Source organism: Triticum dicoccoides, chromosome 2B (assembly GCF_002162155.2).
Source record: "Triticum dicoccoides isolate Atlit2015 ecotype Zavitan chromosome 2B, WEW_v2.0, whole genome shotgun sequence".
In the NCBI taxonomy this organism is placed as follows: domain Eukaryota; kingdom Viridiplantae; phylum Streptophyta; class Magnoliopsida; order Poales; family Poaceae; genus Triticum; species Triticum dicoccoides.
Window position 1 is genome coordinate 474,594,432 of NC_041383.1, and position 27,103 is coordinate 474,621,534.

Here is a 27,103-nt window from a genome sequence, read left to right on the forward strand (position 1 = left end):
GTGTCCCGGGGTCCTCTGTGGCGGATGTAATTTAAGTGTGCATGGCTTCATCATAGAGAGGTGATGTGTATGGCAGAGGCCACCAACGATGGGGTGCGAGAGAGAAAATGCCCGTAGGAGGGAAGAGAAGGTGCGTGCGCGTGAGAGGAGTCGACATCAAGAGAACGTGTTTGTTTGAGAGACACCACAGAAGACTACTATATATCGATGGTGCATGCAGACGGGAATTAAACAAATGGATGGTCTTATTGGTTTCGGGGATATAGGGGAAGAGTGAGAGGCGCGCGGGGTAGGGGGTAGCTAGAAGGAGATTGTTAAGTGTGAGTGTGTGTTTTGCCCATCCAGGCGGAAGTTATGTGCACAAAAGAGGAGAACGATTCGATGTGGCGTTAGGATTGAGGGTAATTAACTACGTATGGAGACATAGATACCTTGAACGTGCATGTGTGAGAGGTATACATGTATACATGGGATGTGTGTGTGCGCGCGCGCGCATGATCGAGATAAAAGAAAGAAGACATAAGTCCTAAGATCAACGACATGGGAGAGACGGATCGGTATGACAATATGCATGCATGTGAGAATGCAGGGAAGAAGGCCCGACAATTGAGCATGTGTTTTTTTCTTTAAGAGATAGTGGCGTGGGCTGGAGCATGCATCTATGGTGAGCAGAGGGGGTGAGGCGCAATGATTGTGCAAAAGAGATCAACCTATAAATGCATATGTATGTATAGACATATATAGTGTGGGTGATAGGAAGCAAGACTCTGTGCGAGAAAGAAATGTTGACGGAGAAACTACAAATAGATACATAGATGGAGATGCTAGCTAGAGAGACATCCGTTAGTTTGGGTGTCGAAGATGACCGTCGGGTGGTTCAAAGGGTGAAGTTATATATGTGTGTGAGAGGGCACTTGACTGCATGCATGTAGAGAGAAACATATGTAGTGTACGTGATAGGAATCAAGAGTGAGGGCGAGAAAGAAGGTTGATGGAGAAACAGATAAATAGAAAGATAAATATGCTAGCTAGTGTGCGCTAGAGATAGGAGTCGAGTGGATCAGAAGGCTGGGTTATGTGTGTGGGTGTGAGAGAGATAGAGAGAGGGTGCATGTGAGTCACATACAAACAAATATCAGAGAGAAATTAGATCCAGAGAGACGGAGTTTTGTGTCTGCGAGAGAGAAAGATATTTCACAACGAGAGTGATAGCTAGAGAGAGATATGAGGGAACACAAGATATCTCTAGGGAGAGAGGGTGTGTTTGAGCGACATACAAGAGAACAATGGAGAAATATGAGACCCTGGGAGACAGAGTTTGTGTTTCTGTGTGAGAAAGAGATATTGAAGAGGAAGAGTCGTAGGTTCTCATATCTAAGGAGCGAAAGACATCTCTGTATGAGAGGTGTGCGAGTGGCACACATGGGAATAGTTGAGAGAAATGAGACCCCGGGAGACAAAGTTTTGTGTTGTGTGAGAGAAAGAGATTCCACATGGAGAATCATAGCTACAGACACATAGTAGGGAGCGAGATATACTTAGAGAGAGATAGAGTGATGAAGGTCGATGGAGAGAGTACTGTCAGTGTGTTACGAAGATAAAAGACCATTGTCGACATACAAGTAGCACGAGAGATGCCTGAGAGACGATGAACACGTATAGGTCCAGAGAGATAGTCCTATATAAGCATGAGTGATAGCTATATGAGACGAATATTTGGATTAAAGGGGATTCAAATATTTAAACTGGAGATCACGACATCGATAATATCATAACGCAAATTGGTGTATCAAACATGCATATTCATTTGAATTTGGGCACACGTGTAATGTTATATAGTTTATCAATATTGGTGATCCATAGATTCTTCCATTACAAACAATGCATGGTTTATATGCAATTAGTGTCTAAACAAGATTACACTATATGTTGCGTGTGTGAAACACATTATACATGTTTGAGAAGTTAAAAAAACCCCGCATGAAACACACATTAATTGGAGACAGTTAGCAAGGAATGCATACATTGGATTTCAACATAAAGTGGTTTCAAATATTTGAAAATCCAAATTGATGGATACAACCTCATGAATCTGAGATCATGCCATTTGTAAACCACATTTATGTATAAATGGTGTTGTGCTTTTGAAAGTATATATGTAAAAAAAATGATGTATATAGAATGTAATTCCAATTGAAAATGGATCCCGCCCGAAAAAATAGTAGAATACAAACGGGATTCGAATTGAGTTGGCACGGTAAACATGCACTATGCAAAATTTGAACGAAGCGGGGAAAGTCGCAGTAACCGCCCGAAACCAAAATCTGCGAGATGGAAATCACTACTGCCTATCCCTGCCGCGCAAAGCCTATCTGCTGGATTTCTATAGGTTTCGATAGGGGTAGGTTTGTAATTTCACCCAAATGTGACGTAACCGCCTCTCACCCGGATTCATACACGGTGGGCGCCAAAACATAGTGTGCCCTCGGTCGAAATCGACTCCCTCCCCGATTCATATTCATACACGGTGGGCGCCAAAAACAAACTCTCGTCGGCAAATATTCGGTGTATGCGAGATTACCGTCCTATCCCCAACCGACTAATGTTGTTGTGATGTAGTAGAAATTTGAAACAGGGGCTAAGTTTGTAAATTTCCTCGCATTTGAGACAAGCGCGCCCTGACTACATGGTTCCCCCCCTTCCTCTCTACCTCCCTTTTCCCCATTCATACTCCGTGGGCGCCAAAACACCCTCTCCACCCCACCCTCCTCCGTCCGCCGCCGTCCGCCACCCCATCCACCATCGTCCTCCTCCACCATGCCGGAGCTGATACCCCGACGCCGCCATCCATTACAAGAGATCGACCTCTCTCATCCATGCCTTCGGACCGGGATCCTTGCATCCCGTCCTCCCGCTTCATCCCCGCCGTCGTCCACCTTGCCGGTGCTGCTCCTACAACCGTCTCGTCCACCGCGCCCCACCGCCACCGTCTACCCTCCTAGATCTGCTTCCACGCCGCCGACAGCCATCTCTACCGCAACACCGTCAAATTCTCACCAGATGCATACACGGCGCCGCACCAGAGGCGGTACTCTTTCGTATCTGCTCAACTTATTTATCGCAGCAAGAAAATAGATCGCCACTGCTTTACTCTGATTTCTTGTCTTGGTTGCGAAGTTGCCTTTGTCCGGTTTACACCTTCAGATGCGCAATGGCACACTCAACACTATACTCCCAATGCTTATGGTTTTTCCCCTTTTATATTCCACACTAGTTAAATCACAGTAGACTAAATTTCAAAATTGGGTCAGTCGATTTTTCAGAGCTTGCCGGAAATTTGCCGGTGCGATCCAAGGGGCTCGGGTGGTTGTGGGGCCTCGCCGAACAAAGAAAACTCGACGTGGGTGGGGGGTGGGGGTGGCGGAGGAACACAGGCGGTGGGGGCCGGTGGTCCGGCCGGCAGCCCGTGCGGTGTTCTGTATGGGAAGAGTCACAGACGAGGAAGAAGAAGGGTTAGGAGAGGTAGGATCTTCATCCAACCGCCTGAAATGGTCGAGAGACAGCTGGGAGTTGCATTCTTAATGCGCTCTGGTTCATCATGTGTGGGCACTGCGCAACCAACATTTTATTATCCAAAATATGCTTGCTCTTCTTTACCATGTTCGATAGTGCTGGCCTGTACGCGATCGATAGGCTTTCAATTACTAGCGGCAATACAACACCGTATTTTCAAGCCAGATCCACTTTCCCGATTTATATATCATGGTTATGGTGTACCCCTGTTATGTACACTATGATCTGCCTAGTTGCTGTGTGCTCTTGTTATCATGGTTTGGCAATAAACTATCTATACAGTATATTATGAACCTATCATCTGCTACCTATCCTTACTTCTCGAGCCTATTTTTTTGTGTACTTGTGCCAGATTATATAAATGCACGCACGATATTACAGCACACATGAGCTCTCTCATCAGAATCCAGTGATAGCACATAAGTGTTTACAGGGGCGCCCCTATATTAGAATATCATCTGCATTACAAAGATAATCTCACAACTATTTATGTTTTCATGGTTCTCATATATTATATGCAATTACAGTGAATATCAGAATCCGCGCATCAGAAGAATATTATGGAACACTGCAATGACTTACAAAATTGGCACCAAGGCATTAAGTGCCATTCTGGAAGCAATGAAACTTGTACGCTCCCCACCTGTTGATTCTTGTTCAGAATATCATCCTAATGACTATTCTAACCTCGAGGAGTGAAAGGCAGATGGCCTGTCCTGTTCACCCATCAAGGTGCCTGTTCTAATTTGGCAAGGTTTTATTGATTGCGCGTATCTTGCATATGTTGTCTTGCATTTCTTCTACTTTGTTGCACCACCATCTGCTTAGTTTACTCATCATATAACTCGAGATGCCATGCCCATCCATTATCAATAAATATTCCATCTATCGTCATACCATGTTTTTCCACTCAAATGCTGTTCTTGTGCATCAGACATCAAAAAGGAAGAGGGTGATTGCCGAACCTAAAGGAGCACCAGCAAAGTCATTGAAAAACGTGGTGGTGCCGGAGAAATCAGACAGCGCCCCACTTATATTGGCTGTTCAACCAGTGACACAAAACATAGGACCGACTCCAGCAGACTGTACCCATACTTCACTGGCCACACCACTAGCCCCACCACACAGGACCTGCACTCTAGCAAAAGGTATACCGATTTCATTTGCCATAACACCTGCCGTACCACAGAAAATCCCACTTCAGCAAAAAGTACAGCAAGTCCACCAGCCGAAGACCTATCCCAACTGTAGAGATGGCCAATTCCTGCAGATTGGAACCCTATTCCATTTCTTCCTAGTTTAAAAGACAATGATTTCAATGTTGTTAGGGACTACGTGCATATATTCCCATCATGGGAAGATTATAGTGAAGACAAACACCATTTTCACATCTTCCTGTCCAACTTATGTGTAAGTGCTATTATTCATGGTTATTATTTTCCTGTTTTCTGCTGATCGAACACATAAATAATTTACATTACATTGTTGTAACTAGGTGAGGGTCAATCTGGATAGTCATGACGAGCAAAGCTTGCTTGTGCTTTTCAAGGAAGCATTGCAGCAGTATCGGTGTTACCTGAGGAAATCACACTTTGATGGCAAGTCTATAAACGAATTTCCGGTGAAGTCTGCTGTGCTAAATTTAGAAAACATTGAATGGAAAAACCTTGTTATGCACTGGTCTCGTTCCCAGGATGAGGTACTGTCTATGAAATCACATGACAATTTGAACTTCTACTTTTCCGCATGTGCCTTACGGATCTTTTTTGCAGGAAATCAGCTCGAAGAAGAATTCCGGTTTGAAAAGAACGACAGGATATCGCAAATATGCTGCCCGCTGCTTTGCTCTTGTTAGTACCTGTTGTCCTGTATCACTGTACTTGTATACATACCTGGTTCATTATGTGACAGCAGTATGCATGATAGCTTGCTTATAAATTGTTCGCTCCAAATTATCTAATCTGTATGAATGGTTACATTAGTGTAGAATATATCCAATGCCAATGAATTTTTTTAGCTCTACATTGTTCTTGCAAGTACATGCTGTCCTTTATCAATGTACTTATATTGACAGGTAGTTGTTCATGTACCATCACTCTGCAGCTTATTTTCCTTTGCCCTCCATTTTCTACACATGAGTTCTATATTTACTCTTACCATAAGGTTGGTACTGAAGAAGTTTAGCTGTGCATTGCTCTTGGCTGTGCATTTTGCCTGTCTCGCTGCACATACATTTATAGCTACTTGGTTATGTAGCATCACTCTTCATCTTATCTTAAATATTCTCCATTTTTTCGTATATTATCACATCTATATTTACTCTTAACAAAATGTAGAATAAAGGCAATGCTTATGAAGAAGATTCTGTGCCAAACTTCTTGAATTGCCCCCCCCCCATCAGCACGGACAAGGGATTTATAGAGCCTGTCTTCACCAGTAATGTAAGTTTGTCCTTCTCAAGCCTTCAAACTTTGCTGTGTATATTTGGTTAGGCATGACTGCAACAGCTGTTTATTTTTGGTGTTTGCATCAAATTGCATGTTTAAAGTTTATTATGTAGTTCATAAACAAAAGTTTGTCCTTCTCAATTTAAGTTTTCAGTTGTACAACCAAGTTCCTTCTTCATACCATGTAAATTAAACTACTCAGAGCAAGTGATCTTCTTTTGCACTGTATGTATGCTTCTGTTCTTCATCCATAATCCAGTGGTGTGGTGAACCTACCCACTACAACACAATGTCATATTCTGCAATGTCTTAACTATGAACAATGTCATATCATTCTACTATTATTTAAACCATCTCTTTATTTGCCAATCTAAATGGGATAAATTGATAGCACACTAACCATTGATACTTATGAATTCTTGATCTGTAATCCAGTGGTGTCGTGAAGCTGCCAACTCCTTCACAATGTCATTTCCTGCCATGTCTTGACCTGAACAATACCATATTGTGTTAATGCAATTTTAAACTGTGTCACTTTATTCATCAGTAAGAAATGTGATGAATTGTCAGCACTGATACTTTTATGTGCGAAACCTATCATCTGTCTGCTTGTTTATCTTTCAGAGTGAGGAAGATATAAGTGTTGAACAAGCGCAGTCTCATCATCTTGCTCAGCTGCTTGCGCTGCAGCTCCCCAGCAGGGCTAACCTTTCTTGAACTCTATTGAAGTGCTATCGGTTTTGTATATTATTTTGTCAGCGTGTTTATTTGCACTGGTGGCGATCTTTGATGCCCAGTGTATGTAATCTGCTGTCTGCTTGTGCTTTATTATCATAGTGGCGAACTTTGATGCCCAGTGGATGTAATATGTCGTAATTTCTTTATTGTATAGTCTAGATTTCTTCTTATTCACGATGCTGCAGTTATTTTACTGTATATATGTCCTGTCTTCGCAGTAAACCAGCCAAACCGTAAAATTACGGTACATAATCGGGCCGTCATGCAATCACGATGTATGATCCGCATCATGGGCCCCGTCAAACTGGCCCACTAGTAGATTCGGTCCTTTAATAGGCTGAGTAACCCCCGGCCCTCTTTTCGCAAGAAAACTCAATGGGCTTTTAGGAGGCTGAGAAGTAGGCTGGGCCTGCAATGTGCCGAATAGCTCACGGGCCAGCGGCAGCCCGAAATGGACCTCGGCCCATGATTGTGCGAATCAATTCACGGGCTTTTAACTGGCCAAAGGTTTCTCGGTCCTTGTTTGGCCCAATCAGAGATCAGCTGCGAGCAGGCCGGATGCAAATTGGGTCGTAGTTAGGCCCAACTATATGACGGGCTTTTAACAGGCCGAGATTAATATAGGGCCGAAATATTAAATGGGCCCTTAACAGGCCGAAACTAGTATCAGGCCGAATTACTAAATGGGCCTTTAGCAAGTGGGCCCAAAAGCATAGCGTCCAGTCAACGGGCCGAATCTGATATGGGCCATAATTGAGCCCAAAGCCTCTTAAAGGGCCGGACCTGATCTGGGCCGTGATTTGGCCCAGAAAGTGGGAGGCTTTTAACGGGCCGGATCTTATATGGGCCATTATTAGGCCCGGAACGTGGCACGCCATTAATGGACCAGATCAATTATGGGCCGGCATTTGGCCCAAAACATGGCAGCCAGTTAATGGGCCGGCCTACTAGGGTCCTCAAAATCCGTTGGGCCTACAGCTGGGCCAGCCCATTAATGTTGACGCAATCTCGTGGGCCTTTAGCTGGGCCGGCCCATTATGATCCGGAAGAATTTTGTGGGCCTTTACCTAGGCCGCCCCATTATGGCACACAAAAATCTTGTGGGCCTTTACCTAGGCCGGCCTATTATGGCCCGCGAAATCTTGTGGGCCTTTAGCTGGGCCAGCCCATTATAGTCCGCAAAATCTCGTGGGCCTTTAACTGGGACTGCCCATTAAGGGCCGCAAAATATTATGGGCCTTTAGTTGGGCCGGCCCATTTAAACTTGTTGGGCCGTGCCACGTGTCAACATATCATAGGCGCCTTCTGTACAGTGAGTGGATGACATCTATCCAACGATGAGCCGACACGTGTTTCCTCTAGCCAATGATGATTTTACACGTGGAAAATCCCCATTGGTTGGGGCTGTTAACGGGTTATCGGATCCAAAACCCGACCCGATAGATTAACGGCATTCCGTTACGGTGGATGCCACGTGTCGGTCACCCTTGATGAAAGCACTTCTATGACGCACGATTTATCGTCATGGAAGTGGACACTTCCGTGATGATAATTTTGGTAATGTCATGGAACACTTCTACGACAGCACAGGTATGACTATCTTGATTCTGTCATAAATTTGTCATGGATGTACATGCATGACAAAAAACGCGACCTACTGTGACAAACTAGTATCATCACGGAAGTGTATTTTTTTGTAGTGTAACCCGGCCTGGCTTTGGACTATAAGTTGCCAGTATATATTTGGATTGCGCCATTGGAATCATGCGCTCATAAATCATTGGATTATATTATTCAAATCTTTAATAGCCAACATGGCTGGATTTTTATTATGGTTATCAATAACCAATATTGTGATTGAGGTTTTCAAAGTCGCTTCAGCGCAATGGCTATTATTTTATCAATGGACATGATTTATTTTTACAATGGATGGAATAGTCCCAAGTCGCTGCTGGTTTACAACCCAGCACTTGGGGGCTACATTATTTAAGTTGAGATTACATCAAATGCACAAGTCTCATGTCGCTGCAAGCATGCACCATGACACTTGGGGGCTAATGCAAAGTCATTGTTTGCTCACCTTATTGAAGACCCGACTCATCACATCATAATGAGCCGGCCCTTAGGGGCTACCAATTGCTTATGTCAACAATTCAAGGTACAAAGCTTTTTATCCATTATATTGAAAGGTCCACTGCTCAGTTGGTAAAGCACAAGGCTCTTAACCTTGTGGACGTGGATTCAAGCCCCATGATGGGGGTTACATCATATGATGTTATTTTCATTGAAGTATATATCAAGTCCCAGCTCAATATTATCTTACCGAGCCGACCCTCGGGGGCTACACATCACTGCTCAAATCTACATGATTATATTTACAAAGTCCCTGCTCATTATTGCATAATGACCCGGCCCTTGGGGGCTACACTGGTTGAAATTTTTATGAGCATAAGGCAATTTCAAGTCCCAGGTTGCTGCAAGCATGACAACCCGGCACTTGGGGGCTACATATATTGAGTATTCAGTTTTTACTAGTGACTGAGATGAACATCATGGATTTCTTCAAATGGCAGTAACTATATGGAAACAAGTCTCAAATCATCACTTTGTTCTGTACAAGACTTGGGGGCTACAGGTAATATGGATATAAGGGAGAAATATCTTCTGATTTTTAGTATGACCCAACATCACCAATCATTATGAGCCGGCTTTGGCAACAATCATAAACCGGTGTTGGCAACAATCATGAACCGGTGTTGGAAACAATCATAACCCAAAATTATCAGTTTTTGTAACCCAGCGATTTTGGAAATCATAGATCGGCAAGTTTTACATCTTCAAGCCGGCTGAATATCAATTGAATATTTGAAGACCAATATTTTGTCAAGTTAGAGTATTGAAGGCCGAGTCAAATGGATTCTTTATTTACAATATTTCTTCTACAAGCAAATTGATTATGAAGCTGGTCTACTGACCTGGATTTTCTAGAAGGAAGAAATGACAAGGATTTAAGGATGATCAAGCACCGACTTACAAGAATTTTTAACTCGGAGCACGACATGTCAAATTTGTTCTTGTGTTTATGTTGCAAATTAGTTTAACATGGATAAATCCAAATTAAAATGGGGGCTAATGTTGGGGATATACCCCGCAGCGTAACCCGGCCGGAAGTATAACCCGTCCAGACTGGACAACTCACTAAGTGACCCACCCGAGCCTGACGACTCATGGGTGACCTGGCGAGTGGGTCAGAGGAACGACAAGACCCGGTGGCCCAGAAGGTGGTTCATGGAAGGCCGGATCATGTTATGGTGGGCCGGTTTATGAGGAAAGCACAAGGAATATTTTCCTACAAAGGAAGCAAGAGTAGGACTCCACTTGTAATAGAGTAATCCTAATCCAACTAGGACTAGTCATGTAACCCGCCCTTTCAACTTATATAAGGAGGGGCAGGGCTCCCCAAAGAGGGACAAGCAAGATGAAACAATCTCTAGGGCTAGACACAAAGAGCCGGTTTACCGGCGACTCTCTCGTGATGATAATGAGACCTAGCCACAAACAGCATGTAGGGATATTACCGGATGATATTTCCCGGGGCCCGAAGCTGTCTAAATCCTTGTCTTGTGTTGCGTCTCTCGATTCCGACCAACCCCTCTCAAGCTAACACATAGATGCGTCGGCCTCACGACTAAGTCCTCAAACTAGGACATCAGACGTGACAATTCCACGACACTTGATATCTTTTATAATGGACTAATCGATGCTTCCAAGGACCACTTGGATAGTTGTGTTGGTTGTGTTTTCAGGGAAAGAACAGTCGACCAAGCTGAATTGCTATTGAATAATATGTTGACTAATGAAAATAATTGGACTCTTCCTGAGCCAATTCCTGAGCCAATTGAGCCAACTCTTGAACCAATTCCTAAACCGACTCCGAAGAAGAGAGGTGTTCTATTTCTCAGTCCTGAAGATATGCAAGAGGTAAAGAAATCCATGAAAGAAAAAGGTACTAAAGCTAAAGATGTTAAGAATTTACCTCCTATTGAAGAAATACATGGTCTTAATATACCGCCTGTCGAAGAAACACATGTTCTTGATAACCTGACACAGGTAGTAGAGGTAAATTCTCTATAGATATGATAAAGTTGAAATCCCGTCTACTAAGTTTCTTAGCCCATGTTTGGATGAATTTGATGACTTTATGGCTGGACAAGAAAGTTTTAATGCTTATGTTGGTCGAGAATTAAAGAGTAATGCTTACATGATTGGACGCTTGAGTGATTATATGGCTAGAGTTAAAGGTGAACTTAAACTCATTAGCAAATATGCTTCTATGGTTACCACTCAAGTAGAACAAGTACTTAAAGTTCAAAGTGATTTGCTCGATGAATTAAATAATAAACATGACTTTTCTGTTAGAGTGGCTACTAGAACTGGTAGAATGACTCAGGAACCTTTGTATCCTGAAGGCCACCCTAAGAGAATTGAGCAAGATTCTCAGAGAAATAATGTGGATGCACCTAGTCCTTCTAAAAAGAAGAAAAAGAAAAATGATAGGACTTTGCATGCTTCTAGTGAGCCTATTGTAGACACACCTGAGAATCCCAATGATATTTCTATTTCTGATGCTGAAACACAATCTGGTGATGAACATGAACCTAGTGATAATGTTAATGATAATGTTCATGTTGATGCTCAGCCTAGCAATAATAATGATGTAGAGATTGAACCTGCTGTTGATCTAGATAACCCACAATCAAAGAATCAACTATATGATAAGAGAGACTTTGTTGCTAGGAAGCATGGTAAAGAAAGAGAACCATGGGTTCATAAACCCATGCATTTTCCTCCTAAACCATCCAAGAAAAAGGATGATGAGGATTTTGAGCGCTTTGCTAAAATGATTAGACCTATCTTCTTATGTATGCACTTAACTGATATGCTTAAAGTAAATCCTTATGCTAAATATATGAAGGATATCATTACAAATAAAAGAAAGATACCGGAAGCTGAAATTTCCACCATGCTTGCTAATTATACTTTTAAAGGTGGAATACCAAAGAAACTAGGAGATCCAGGGTACCAACTATACCATGCTCCATTAAAAGAAACTATGTTAAAACTGCTTTATGTGATCTTGGAGCCGGTGTTAGTGTTATGCCTCTCTCTTTATATCGTAGACTTGAATTGAATAAGTTGACACCTACTAAAATATCTTTGCAAATGGCTGATAAATCAACTGCTATACCTGTCGGTATTTGTGAGGATGTGCCAGTTGTGGTTGCAAACATTACTATTTTAATGAACTTTGTTATTCTTGATATTCCCGAGGACGATAGTATGTCGATTATCCTTGGTAGACCCTTTTTGAATACTGCAGGGGCTGTTATTGATTGAAACAAAGGCAATGTCAATTTTCATGTTAATGGTAATGAGCATATGGTACACTTTCCGAGGAAACAACCTCAAGTTCATAGCATCAATTCTATTGGAAAAATTCCAACTATCATTATTGGAGGTTTTGAATTTCCTCTTCCTACTGTCAAGAAAAATATATGATATTCTTATTATAGGGGATGTTCATATCCCCGTTGAGGTAACCTAGTGTTATTCGAAATTTCTCCGCTTCCATGTTATTCGGAATGAGTTTGTTAACAAGACTTGATCAACCTTGTTAGTGGATTCCTTTTGATGATCATGAGATGGATGAAACTAGAAGGCACAACCTTCTGTACCCTCCTTTTACTTTTTGTTATTTAGAATAAATAAAGCAAACATAGTATTACCTGTCTGTTTTCTGGATTATCCATGCAATAAAAATATATCTCGAAAATAAAAGTTCTCCAAATGTCATGCAAATTTAGTATATTTTTAATGGAATATTTGAGGATTTTAGGCACTAAGAACACAGCAGGGGGGCAAGCACCTGGCCACGAGGGTCCAGGGTGCGCCCACCCTTACTGGGCACGCCCCCTGCCTCGTGGGCCCATGGTGGCCCCCTCCACTTATTCATGCACCAACACAGTTCATCTTCCTCCCAAAAAATCACCATCCAGCTCAAGCACGAGTTCTAGCTCAGTTTGCTGCAATTTTCGATCTCCTTGCTCAAAGCTCCATTCACAAAACTGCTTTGGGAGATTGTTCTTTGGTATGTGACTCCTCCAATGATCCAATTAGTTTTTGTTCTAGTGCTTTATTCGTTGCAAATTTTTGCTGCCTAGGTGACCCTGTTCTTGAGCTTGCATGTCAAATTTATAAGGTCCCAAGTAATTCTAATGCATGATATAGGCTCTAGGCACTTGTAGGAGTAGTTGCTATCAGTTTTATTGAGTTTGATTCACTATTTTGAGTTACTAAAAATTTCAGAAATTTTTCAGAGGAAGAAATATGTTTAGGAAAATGTACCAAGGTGGTTCTTCAACAAAGAAAGGACCCAGGCGCGCAATGCATGAGCAAGACAATGAACCACCAAGGGAAGCTGATGTACGGCCTTGTGAATGGCCGTCGGAAGAATTTTGGTCAATGCAGGCATCAAGGATGAATTTGATGCATATGTGCGTAATGCCAATCTTGAGGACTTCATGCAAGATAAGTGTCCTTAGTACTACTATTTGATTGATTCATTCGTGAGAAGGTTTAAATTTTCATCTTCGCATAATTCTCAAAGTGTCTTGTTTGATATTTATGATCAATCATATACCATGGACCTAGAAGATTTTACTACTCCTTGCAAACTCCCACAGTGGGGCAATGTTAATGAACCCCGTAAATCTGAATATAAAGACTTTCTTGCTAGTATCACTGTGGGAGAATCTAGAGATATAGCACAAGCTACCATAGGGAGCATTCATTTTCCCGCTATACATTATTTTGCTCTCTTCATTGGTAGATGTATTAATGGTAAAGATGAAGCATGTCACATGTGTGTCCCTGATCTTTGTGTCCTCAAGAGTGCTATATTAGGTAATAAAGATTACAACTTGGGGGCAATTGTTGCACGTAGGTTGCATAATAATGGTTTATCTGGAGATTTGTTTGGAGGGATTTATGCGACCCGTGTTGCTAATTATCTTGGTATACCTCCACGTGAGGGTGATAGGGAGTTGCTTCCCGCTTATTTAGATTATAATGCTATGGTCAGTCATCAATTTCTTGTGAGGAATGAACAATTCCTCTAGTATCGACTAATCTTTGACAGACGTCGCTCTGTCCATGTTACTCTCCCTGCTCCTGCCCTTTTTGATTATCAGGCAAAAAGAAGATATGTTGTAACCAGGGAGGAGGCAACCGAACACGAGAGGAGAGCGGAGGCAGCTCACCACCATGCCGCAGCTCAGGAGGCAATGGCTGCTGCATCTCAGTATGACCCGAATTACAACTTCGGATATCAGTCAGGCTATCCATGTCCATAGACCAACTTAGTCCAAAATCCTAAAGCTTGGGGGAGTACGTATTTCTCATCGACATTACATTCATGTTCACACACTTATTCTAGCTGTCGGTGCTCATACTCTTTCATTGTATTATCCATGCTAGTTTAATTTCTTTTTCTAGCTTTCTTCTTGTGTGTTTGATAAACCTTAAGAAGAACCAAAAAAATAGTTAGTTTAATTTCCATGCTTGTAGTAGTAATTAAAAAGAAAACCCAAAAAGATTCTCGTTCTTCTTTTGGTTGTTGGGAGCTTTCTCGTGTAAATAGTTTTATTTTCTTTTCTTTCCTTTGGGGGTCGAGAGGAGAAGACCATAATGAAAATGTCTAGTGGCTCTAATATGCATGATTGTTGATTTAACCAAGAGCCCATATTACCTTGTCTTCTCCCTTGAATTGAATGCTTACAGATTCCAGCTTAGTCCAATGCACGTGTACTATTATTATTATCCACATCGTTCGGTCGTGTAACTGAAAGGCAATAATGATGATATATGATGGACTGATTGAGATGAGAGAAGCTGGTATGAAATCGACCTCTCTTGTTTTTGTAAATATGATGAGTTCATCGTTCCTGATTCAGCCTATTATGAATAAACATGTTTGCAACGACAATTAGAGATTATAGTTGCTTATGCCATGCTTAATTAGCTAGGAGCTTATAATGGTTTACCTTGAGTGCGAACATGCTATTAAAATGGTTGTGATGTGGTATGATAGGGTGGTATCCTCCTTTGAATGATTCGAGTGACTTGACTTGGCACATGTTCACGCATGTAGTTGAAACAAAATCAACATAACCTTCACGATATTTATGTTCATGGGGATTATATCCTACTCATGCTTGCACTCAGTGTTGATTGATTTTAATGCATGTTCATGACTTTTGTCGCTCTCTCAGTTGGTCGCTTCCCAGTCTTTTGCTAGCCTTCATCTGTACTAAGTGGGAATGCTGCTTGTGCATCCAAACTCCATAAACCCCAAAGTTATTCCATATGAGTCCACCATACCTTCCTATTTGCGGTATTTACCTGCCGTTCCAAGTAAATTTGTATGTGCCAAACTCCAAACCTTTAAATGAAATTCTGTTTTGTATGCTCGAGCAGCTCATGTTTCAACTAGGACTGTCTGTATCTTCCATGCTAGGTGGGTTATTCTCAAGAGGAGTGGACTCCGCTCCTTGTTCATGAGAAAATGGCTGGTAACCGGGATGCCCAGTCCCATGATAAAAAAGATCAAAGCAAATCAAAATAATTAAACAAAACTCCCCCAAGGTTGTTGCTAGTTGGAGGCACTCATTGTTTCGAGCAAGCCATGGATTGGTGCTTGTTGGTGGTTGGGGAGTATAAACTTTAACATTCTGTTTGGGAACCACCTATAAGATATGTAGCATGGAAGATATTGAGATCTCATAGTTGTTGTGTTGAGAGTGAAAGTATACCGCTCAAAATGTTATTCCTCTCTATTTTAAATCGAGCTCTGGCACCTCTACAAATCCCTACTTCCCTCTGCGAAGGGCCTATCTATTTACTTTTATGTTGAGTCATCACCCTCTTATTAAAAAGCATCCGTTGGAAAGCACCTCTGTCATTTGCATGCATCACTATTAGTTTATATTGGGTATGACTTGACTGGATCTCTTTTACCATGAATTACAATGTTTAGTCAGTCCTTGATCTTTAAAGGTGCTCTACATTTATGTTTTGCGATCTCAGAAAGGGCTAGCGAGATACCATCTTGTTATATCATATTATGATTGTTTTGAGAAAGTGTTGTCATTCGAGATTTATTATTATTGCTCGCTAGTTGATTATGCCATTGATATGAGTAAACAAGAGACCTAAGTGTTATTGTGAATATGGTTAGTTCATTATATTTGCTAAAAACTTGAATGCTGGCTTTACATATTTACAACAACAAGAGCAAACAGAGTTTGTAAAAGTTTTTCTTTATCACTCTCCGCTTATCAACTGAATTGCTTGAGGACAAGCAAAGGTTTAAGCTTGGGGGAGTTGATACGTCTCCGTTGTATCTACTTCCAAACACTTTTGCCCTTGTTTTGGACTCTAGCTTGCATGATTTGAATGAAACTAACTCGGGCTGACGCTGTTTTCAGCAGAACTGCCATGGTGTTATTTTTGTGCAGAAACAAAAGTTCTCGGAATGACCTGAAAATCCATGGAGATTACTTTTGGAAAATATAAAAAATACTAGCGAAAGAATCAAGGCCAGGGGGCCCACACCCTGTCCACGAGGGTGGGGGCGCGCCCCCTCCCCCCGGGCACGCCCCCTGCCTCATGGGCCCCCTGGATGTCCATCGACCTCAACTCCAACTCTATATATTTGCTTTCGCGGAGAAAAAAATCAGAGAGAAAGTTTCATCGCGTTTTACGATGCGGAGCCGCCGCCAAGCCCTAATTTCTCTCAGGAGGGCTAATCTGGAGTCCGTTTGGGGCTCCGGAGAGGGGGATTCGTCGCCGTCGTCATCATCAACCATCCTCCATCAGCAATTTCATGATGCTCACCGCCGTGCGTGAGTAATTCCATCGTAGGCTTGCTGGACGGTGATGGGTTGGATGAGATTTACCATGTAATCAAGTTAGTTTTGTTAGGGTTTGACCCCCTAGTATCCACTATGTTCTGAGATTGATGTTGTTATGACTTTGCTATGCTTAATGCTTGTCACAAGGGCCCGAGTGCCATGATTTCAGATCTGAACCTATTATGTTTTCATGAATATATGTGAGTTCTTGATCCTATCTTGCAAGTCTATAGTCACCTATTATGTGTTATGACCCGACAACCCCGAAGTGACAATAATCGGGATACTTCTCGGTGATGAGCGTAGTTTGAGGACTTCATGTATTCACTAAGTGCTAATGCTTTGGTCTGGTTCTCTATTAAAAGGAGGCCTTAATATCCCTTAGTTTCCATTAGGGCCCCGCTACCACGGGAGGGTAGGACAAAAGATGTCATTGAAGTTCTTTTCCATAAGCACGTATGAGTATATTCGGAATACATGCCTACATTACATTGATGAACTGGAGGTAGTTCTGTGTCATCCTATGTTATAACTATTACATGAGGAATCGCATCCGACATAATTATCCATCATTGATCCAATGCCTACAAGCTTTTCACATATTGTGCTTCGCTTATTTACTTTACCATTGCTACTGTTACAACCACTACAAAACTGCTATCGTTACTCTTGCTACTATTACCTTTACTATCATACTACTTTGCTACTAAATACTTTGCTGCAGATACTAAGTTATCCAGGTGTGGTTGAATTGACAACTCAACTGCAAATACTTGAGAATATTCTTTGGCTCCCCTTGTGTCGAATCAATAAATTTGGGTTGAATACTCTACCCTCGAAAACTGTTGTGATCCTTTATACTTGTTGGTTATCAGTGTGCAGCACGAGAACCTTTTTGCTGCCCGTCTACTGGCCGTTGACCATCACCGGCAAGGTATTGCCGGTGTTGTGCTACATCGCGTGCATGCCGCACTCCGACTGTATCTTGCGACGCGTCCACGTGCCCCTTTTGAACACCCTGGAATTGCACTGGAAGAAATGCTTCCTTAGGCCACTCAGTGTGATACCTGCAATATTGTCGAATACAGGTTTTAGTGTACATAGTTGGCATTTTCATAACATCTTTGGCATGTTGCAGTCACTTGTTTCACTTTTTATTAAATGTCAAATTGTAATTGCTTCACCAGGTCTGCGTCTAAAAAGACAAATAGAGCTATAAACAAAGGAATATGTTCGTGCAAGTAGACGGCCGACCGGTGTCTTACTTGGAAGTTTCTCAGGTTGGGTGTAGCATATGTCGTGCTTGCTGTTGATGGTTGGTATGAACAAACTGATGAGAGGGTGAGATCTTGCGCTATCAGCACTCACTTTGGCCTCAAGGTGCTCGATCAGCTCCTGATCCGTGGGATCGAACTTGACGCCAGCCGGCAGCACCGGCCAATCCTTCTTCGACTTGCATCGGTAATTCCAGTTATATGGTACTCAATGTATCATCAATCGACTGTTTTAAGTGAATGATGAAAGATTTCGACAGATAAGTGGTACTCCAAATTTGAAGTCAAGAATACCCGAACACGCCACCGGGATTCTTGTGTCACCTCACGTGCAGCGTGTTGTCACATCAATTCAATGTGTGGACATGATGAATAATTTGACCGACGTATACTAGTACTGCTACTGTACTACTCACTAGTCGTATTTAGTGTCACATTTTAACCATAGGTTTAACTAACAAGTACGCACTTGAAGCCTAATTGATATATATGTCTTCTGCACATCATCTCCATCATCATTATCAGTACATCCTATGCAGGTGAGTTAGGATGCACTTGATCCCAGAAAGGTATCTATCCTTCAAACCGGAGGAGTGCTTCAAACTAACAACAGTACATAATATCCAACAAAAGAGGGTCGTGCTACAGCAGCAGAATACATGGCTTAGTCTAGATATCAGCATGAATCAAGTTGTGCATATTTGCTGTTGGCATGAACACATTGCCGCATGTAGGGTTTGCAAAAGCCATCCATCGCATGGAAGCTTGATGCCTTTCACACACTAAAGATTATCTGACAACAAGTTGTGTCGATGAATCTCTGGATATGGTGATTCATGAAACCCATGGTATGATGCATAAACACAGTCCCCCCGACAAATGGAACTTGCATAGCACGGTAATCATAGCCGGTGATATGATCGATGATTGGTTGGATGATCGGATAATTGAGTCCGAAGAACAAGGAGTGGTTGCCGAGGCTATAAACCCGCCTCCAGTTGAATACGCCTGGTCCAACGAAGCTGGGATCTTTCTCGAACACGAAGCAGCCATAGCCATCAATGTCACGAATGCCTCACGCATTGTACTACATGTGGTTTGATGTAATGGTTTGGTCAATTTGGTACGTGCGAATGAGCATCAAATGATCGCCGTCAGCTGAACGAGCGATAAACCACCACCCATCGGCTGGTATGATTCCAGGTCCTGGAATCATGAAGGCCAACACATTTGCGTCTGCTGCAACAATTCAAATTGGAGACCAAAAGGACAAAAATAAACAATCATGTTTAGGGTATGTGTGGAATTAAGATTATTATAACAGTGACACATATCATAGACAGAGAATTGCAATGCCGTGGTCATAATCATACCCCAAGTTAAAAAAAATAGGCCAATGGCTTTCATATTCTAGCAATATGTCATGGTTCAAACATCATGTAACAATGAGAGGAAAACAGCTATGATAGAGCCAACTCATATTCTACCATATCACTTACTACTACTGTTCTCATATCAACTCTAAGCAATAACATGCGTTGTTATAAAAATCTTGGAAATGAGAGTAACATATAGCGATCATTATGTTATGCTCATAATATGTATTCTAACAATCATTAGATGCCAATTGTTCTAATATCAACTCTAACAATAACATGTATGGTCATAAAAATCTAGGAAATGACAGGAACATATAGCAATGATGTGGTTATAGACATACTCTCTGCGTCCCAAAATAAGTGTCTCAACTTTGTACTTGCTCTAGTATAAATTTGTACTAAGCTCAAGACACTTATTTTGGGACGGAGGGAGTACTATCTATTCTAAATTTGTAAAATGAACAAGCAGTCGTATTCATAAGGTAAAGATGAGATGAGATAGGTTCCACCAGTATAGGCAGCCAATCTGTGCGTCGACCGCGTAAACGATGCCATCATGCACTATAGCATCAGACAGAAATGTTGCCTCAACAAGATTGACAATGAGCCATAACCATGTGTGGCAACCTGATTCCAGATAGACTAATCCCATGTTGAACAAGGCAATGAGCTTGTAATCCATGTAGTCTTCTGATGGTGTGGGCACTTCGCAGATTACAACTTTCAGCAAACAGAGGTCGAGCCAAAAGCTTGACGCGTCTCGTGCGTAGTAGGCCGGAGTGTCCGGCGGGCCACGAGGCTCGATGGCGGCGGTATCCAACGATGGAAGGGTGATCTCTTGCTGGGTGTAGATATCCATGAGACGCCACGGACTGCCGGATTGGTGGATGAGGACGATCTAGTTGGCCTTCATGCCCGCCCAGTAGTGGCCGCGCATGAAGGATAGGTGGACGGGTAGTGTTAGCATGTCGAGGGGCACCACGACAACCTCCGTAGGATCGTCAAGTCGGTGTCTGGGCCACCTGCGAGGATCGGGCATCATCAAGCAGGGTGTCTTGAAAAGAGTCGGCCGGTTGTAGATGAGTAGATGGTACAAAGACACCGAGCATGCGGCCAGACGGATGGTGCTGAGTAGGGCCATACGATTACAGATCTGCTCCAAGAGAACATCGGGGAGGGAATTCCAATCGCGGCTCTGCATGTCAGTCGGTTCTGCCATTGAGGTTTTCGGTGCCTGCGAGCCAGCGGGGAAGTGGATTCGGGTGGACGAGCGAAGAAGCTTCTCCTCGTATGGCCGAGCAGTGAGCGGGGGGATATGGTACGTGTGAGCTACCAAGGAAGATGGCACGGGAGGGCGAGCAGTGAGCGGGGGTAAATGGTGTGTGGCCGATGATGGGGAAGAGAGGAGGAAGAAGAAGAGAGGAGGAAGAAGAGTGAAAGACAGGGAAGAAAGTGCATTAAAACTCAACTCTACTAGTACTACTACCAGGATATACCGTCCTTCGGAGTGTAAATAGTTACACCGATGACATGTGCGTCTACCACAAGAGAGCCCATATGTCAGTTAATGGAGGACAGAGGTGCGTAGGCATATTTGCGGAAGCATGCTCTACTGGCAAACATGATGGCAGTACTGGGTAAGGCTGATTTAGTAACACCAACACAATGGTTCAGCTTATTAATTACGTGTCCCATCTGTTGCAGCGTGTATAGTCACTTCACTTAGAAGACTAGTTGAATAGTTCTCTCTGACCGAGATGGGGAATAATGGATCGCGAAGACTTCCTTTCTACAATATCCCTATGCCTCTACGCTCACTTCACTCATTTTTCTCTGTACCTAGTCACTTGTTGAAATCTGTAGAAAGACAAATACTCCGTATTTGGGAACAGAGGGAGTATCACCATATGGAGGGAATAGAGGAAGCTTGAAATATGAACATGTCAATGGGAGGGAGTAAGCCCCATGCATGCATGCATGCATGCAACATGGAACACTCACACATACACATGGACGCACGCAACACTCATGCATCCATGCGACACACAGCACACGATGCAACACACACGCTCACGCTCAAGTGCTCAACCTACTCCCTACGTCCGTGAAAGACTGTACATTTAGAGATTTACACATTGACCATGGCATAATTAACGCCCAAAATTAGCAGACTTATGTGTGCATGCGACCATTGAGAGAATAACATTAAATGAAGGCTGTTGCATGCTGTAATTAAGGATAGACATGTAGCCTATACCTAGAGCACAAGTTGGTGCATTAGTCAATCAATATCGATTTAGATTAAAGGCTAAATGCATTGGAAGTGTAGATGTACATCATGTACTACACTCTTTGTTTTTAGCTGATGTACACTCTTTGTTGGAATACCGAGGGAGTACACGTGCATGCACTCACATACATAGCCAGGGTGGTTCGCGCGCAAGGGTTGGACTCCCATCGCGCCTGCGTAAAGTTGTGTTTAACTGATTTCTTTGCTCTACCAACTGACAGGTGGGACCCAGAAACTAGGTGACAATTTAACCAGTCAACAAAGTGCCACGTCGACTATGTGGCCAGTCAGTAGGGTGCAATACGGTGCTCTACGATGAGCTAGTGATCGTATAATCACCGCAAAACTATATATAGTGACCGTAAAGAGCGTATTGTTACATACGTTGACCGCCAGTGTATTTTCTCGTTTCAAATTAAGCCATATTAACCGGAAAGTACGCAATATGGACTAGTACTAGTACTGCTTTGATGTGTCCCGTCAACTCGCCGAACAAGGAGAAGCTTGCTTACTACGCCTCTCCCTCTCCCACACATGCGGTGGTTCGTAGGACGAGGAGAGGGTTTTGACTACAGCGCCCTCTCCCTCTCCCTCTCCCTCGCCCTCGCCCTCATGGTGGACGTGCAGCAGTTCAATCGGTGTCAGATTGCCAGAAGCATATTGTACCGTAGTATCATCATTGTTGGACCTTCTGAAGAGGCGAAGAGCCAAGTGCAAGGTTCACACGAGTACGAACTGTTGAACCTCCCGAAGAGGCAAAGAGCCAAGCGCAAGGTTTTATAGGAGCTGTCATCCTAGTAGGAGTTGACTACTACAACTATAGTGAACGATGCTACTGTATGATGCCGCCACGTCACATATATCCAAAGTTGTGCCACCTTTTTTTCTCAAAGAGCATGTTGGAGCCCGTGCAACAACCACACAAGTTGCACGTACACATAACACATTTACTAGTAATAAATTCTAAAGGACAAATGCTAGTATGCCACACAAGTTCATATCCAATTCATGTGATAAATTTGTGCACGACTAGTCTACACATATTCACAGCGCTACCGTTCACAATTTACCGTACTCCACTTACACGTTATAGATGGGCTACATGTCCTCCTCCAGGTTCCAGTCCCTGGTGTTCTTCATGGATGGCGTGATCCATAGCCGTGGGTAACGGGAATCATTGTCGCAGCTTTCTAGTCCGGTTCCACACGATGGAGACTCATCCAAGCTGAAGTGGCACAAATCAGGGATAGCATGTCCCAGCATGTCGTTCATCCGGCAGCACACTGAAGACACAACCATGCTTCATGAATGGCAGGCCTTACATGTCATGCATGGAAGGTGGCATCCGCTTCACAATGGGGTAGCTGTCCCCAATGAAAAGCGAGTACTCTCAAAGAGTGTTCCTCGGCACCCACGTAGCACCACGGGGGTCGAACTCGACACCGTTCATCTGGTACACACGGCATCTCAGATCTGGACACATGGTGACATACATAGTCAAGGTCCATGCATAATAATGTTGTGCTCAAATATGGCGGTCAGTAATACTGTGTAGCAAATAGTACTACTCCGGTATAGAGGAAGTAAAATAACCGGCATATTATATATAGCCACTCTTGGCTACATGGATGAGATAGTAACACATGGAAAAACAAAAATGGTGGCATCTAGTGGGTTCAAGTCTTCAAGGGCCTAGCTAGCTATATGCATCCTCCAAGGTAAAAAGTACTCCTACTAGTACTAGTAAGTACTACTAGTACAACAATGAAAGAGAAGGCGAGAGGGTTAAAAAATAGAATACCTGGGTAGATGGTGACGGTCCAATCATGGTAGATTTTGTGACCATGTTGCACATCAGTAGTACCATGGGTAACGACTGCTAAGATAGTTGATCCCAATATGCTAAAGTCAGCTACAAGGTTCCAGGTTAGACCGAATCGCGGATGCAAATGCACATCCAGGATCGGTGATCTTATTTTGATCGGGGGATGACTGGTCCCTGCAAAATAATGGAGTACCATTAGGGATGCAAATGATGGTTTGTGCATTCCGTTTGTAATCTCCCATACCGTAGGATGGCAACCAGATGAAACTAGTCCCCTGGCTTATCACCGCGAAGATACGGCCTAGATGGCGCACGGCATCTTCGAACGTGTAGGGGTACAAATCTGCCGCCGCCAACATGCGTCAGCCTCTGCTGTTACTGCCTCTTGCATTGATGGCAATCCTTATGTCGAACACCACGACGAGATAGTAATCATCATAGCCACGTCGCTTTGTCGACGGGTCCGCAATTGCTATCTTCTTCAATCTCATGTATTCAAGCCCAGCCAGTCCAGAAGGCCGATCCCAATGGTGGAGAAGGGGTCTACCGAATGGCCGCACTGCTATGGATGTTGTGCAAAATGATGGTGGTATCCGGCCGGAGGTATGCAAGCCAATCTTCGTTGGCACCGACCCAGACCTATTTATAAGACGGTGGGCAGCGGAGAAATTACTAGATGGAAATGGAATAACTAAGTACTACATGATCAAACTCCATTACTGACCTGCTCATCGTACAAAATCCGACTACCTCTCAATGTCGGCAACTCTAGCGGAGTCAACGTGCAACCATGGCAAGGGAGCGGTGAACTGTTCGAAGGATTGTCCCGTAGAAGAACCTTCTCCTTGAGGACGCATGGAAGACCAACAAGCATGGCCTTTTCCCAAGCCTGTTTAAGCACAGTCTTGAAAAAGTTGGTGCAGGAAGCACCGTGTCTTGCGGCGGTGAGGACGTCGGAGCAGCGTGCGATTTCTCCCAGAGGATTGTCGTCCAAGGTCTCCCAGCTCTGATGAGGAGGACAACCTCCTGGCGAACCCATGGGAGCAGCGACGAACTGCCTTCTCTTCGGGGGGAGGGGAACTGGCGAGGAGGAGATAAGAGCGTAGTAACCGCAGGGCCTCGTCCCTTCCAACTAGAGATCATTCCTTAGCAAAGGGGTGAGGCTATTATTTACTACTAGTACTAGCATTATGGAACGTTATGGGATTGCATTATACTATAAATAATAGCACTAGTAAGAAATTTTTGGCACTAGGCAGTAGTTTTTGGCGTGGATTAAGAAATTTTGGGTATGTTTTTGCTATTTTTTGTAGACGCCAACTAGTGTCAAAAAACGTCTTACATTATGTGATGGAGGAGTACGTACTCGTACTGTAGCAGTACTAGTACTACTTTTTCTCAACTAGTAGTGCGATGTACTGTACTTCTAGTCTAGTCTAGTATAGTGCACCAGTTTTGAAGTCTTGAGTCTCAGGGCCAAGGAGCTATAGTTGGAAGTGGAGGGTACTACTGTTCTCTAGAACCATCGTTGTACTATCAATGCAGGGAAAGTACACCTGCGTAGTGGCCTAGTGGGTACTCTAGGTGCTCTATTCAGCCGCTCCTCTCACGTAGCTAGCCTAGTCAGCCGCTCCTCTCATGCACACACTAGCAGCATGTTTATCAGCGACGGTTACTGCGGGGGCAGAACATTTGAGTTATTTGAAATAGCGAGACTAGGCTTTTCGCTTCCATTTTTGGAGGTGTAATGGATCTTGTCAAACTTTGTTAGTAGTTCATTCTTTATGAATGAGATGAAGCAAAGCTTTTGCCTCCGTTTCAAAAAAAACACATCAAGAGAAATTTCTTTTATAGTAGAGCCGATAATGGAGTGAAGTCCATGCGTGCAACGCCACAAGCTAAAGAGTACTAGTAGAGCACTTTACGTATAGAGCCATATTGCACAGTTCCCAATGCCCCGCCAGGCTTTTCTGGCTCCACGGGCTTAATTGGGAGGCGCTGGTTTAAATATGCTATTAGCTGATGAGGAAGCTGCAAGCGAGGTGCGGCTAGGGCGAGCACTCGAGCCACGGGATGCGGGCAAGGAAAACCCGTTCACATGGCTAGGCTATCTAGTGCACCCAGATTGTGGTGCCGCACGTCCGTTTGACTTCAAAACTCAAACTACCCGTGTAAAATATTGGCTCGCAATGAAGTTACTATTTTAAAAAAAGGCCACCGTGCGTTCGGCCAGGATCGAACCCACAAAACGAGGTATACACTCCCGCGACCACTAGTAGTACTCGTTGGAGTACAACGCAACCTAGAATCGCTTTTTGTCGCTAGTAGTACGTACATTGTTCCTTACAAGAAACCCCTAATAATGGAAGAAACCACTAAAATGCCAAGAAACTACTACCACTTGCATAAGTGGCAGACTTAAGATAAGACTACCTTAGGGCATGTACAATGGTTCTATCTTAGCAATGCCACATAGGATAAATGATGAGGTGGATGAGAGACAAATCATAAGAGAAGGCTTGTCTTCTCTTAATTAAGAGAAGTCAAGAGATGATCTCTTAGCACAATATGTCTCACCACATTTTTAGGAATAACTAGTTATTGATGATAAGGCTAAGAAATGACCCATTATAGACATGTTTTTTTGTCATCTCTAAATTACATGCAAGATTTAAGATAAGACTACCTTATCGATGTAACATAGCAAATTTCCAATTTGGAATGTTATACATTAGATCATCATTGCATATCATATTTTATTGCATTTTTGGTAGATCCTAGAAATTCTGCGCAACTCAAGGACCCACGGAGAGAGTTGGGGATTTCGTTATTTTCATATTAGAGTTTTCTCAAATTTTGAAAAGAGGATGCGACAGCCTGGTTTTTGCCCTCTTTGTCTCTGTCTGGTTTTCAGTTGAGTTGGTTTTGAATTTGGAGTTTTGAATCTCTTCATTTGGACTTAACCACTTGGGTACCCCTTAACTTTCACCCAAGTGCTCCCTCTCCTCCTCAAAACCATCATTTCACCTCTGGATCAACTCAAAATATTGCTTGGAATATTTTTCTTAAATGAAAAATATTCATTTTGCCCTCCAAAACCCTAGCTAGCCCTTTGTGCTCCAAAGCAACCCTAATTTTTCTTGCCCCAAAAATCCTGATAAAAATCCCAATTATTGTTTGAACCCTAGGGCACCTTTCTAAGCAAAAATATTTCATCACTCTTTGGAATATTTTGGCTACAGAAAATAAATTCATTTCTGGACAGAAATGGTAGTTTCTACAGCAACTACCATTTTACTAGCTCCATTGTAGCTGGTTTTTCTTGTGCCTATTTACCTTAGTAAGTGTAAGCTAGCCTCCAAAGCCTAGCCCTTAACTCCCAGTGGTTTGACCACAGTAAACCTCCAAAGTTACTGTCCAGAAATTTGCTAGCATTACAAATCCATTTCTACTGCACCTGGATCCAAGCCCAACCGTGGTAACACTTCACACCACCAAGGACTACACGCCAGACATCAAGTTAGCACTTAGGGTGGCTTGATGTCACGGTTCACGCGGTGATCGCGTTCGTCCGGGCGTCTGTCATGCAAAACATGCGCTCTATGT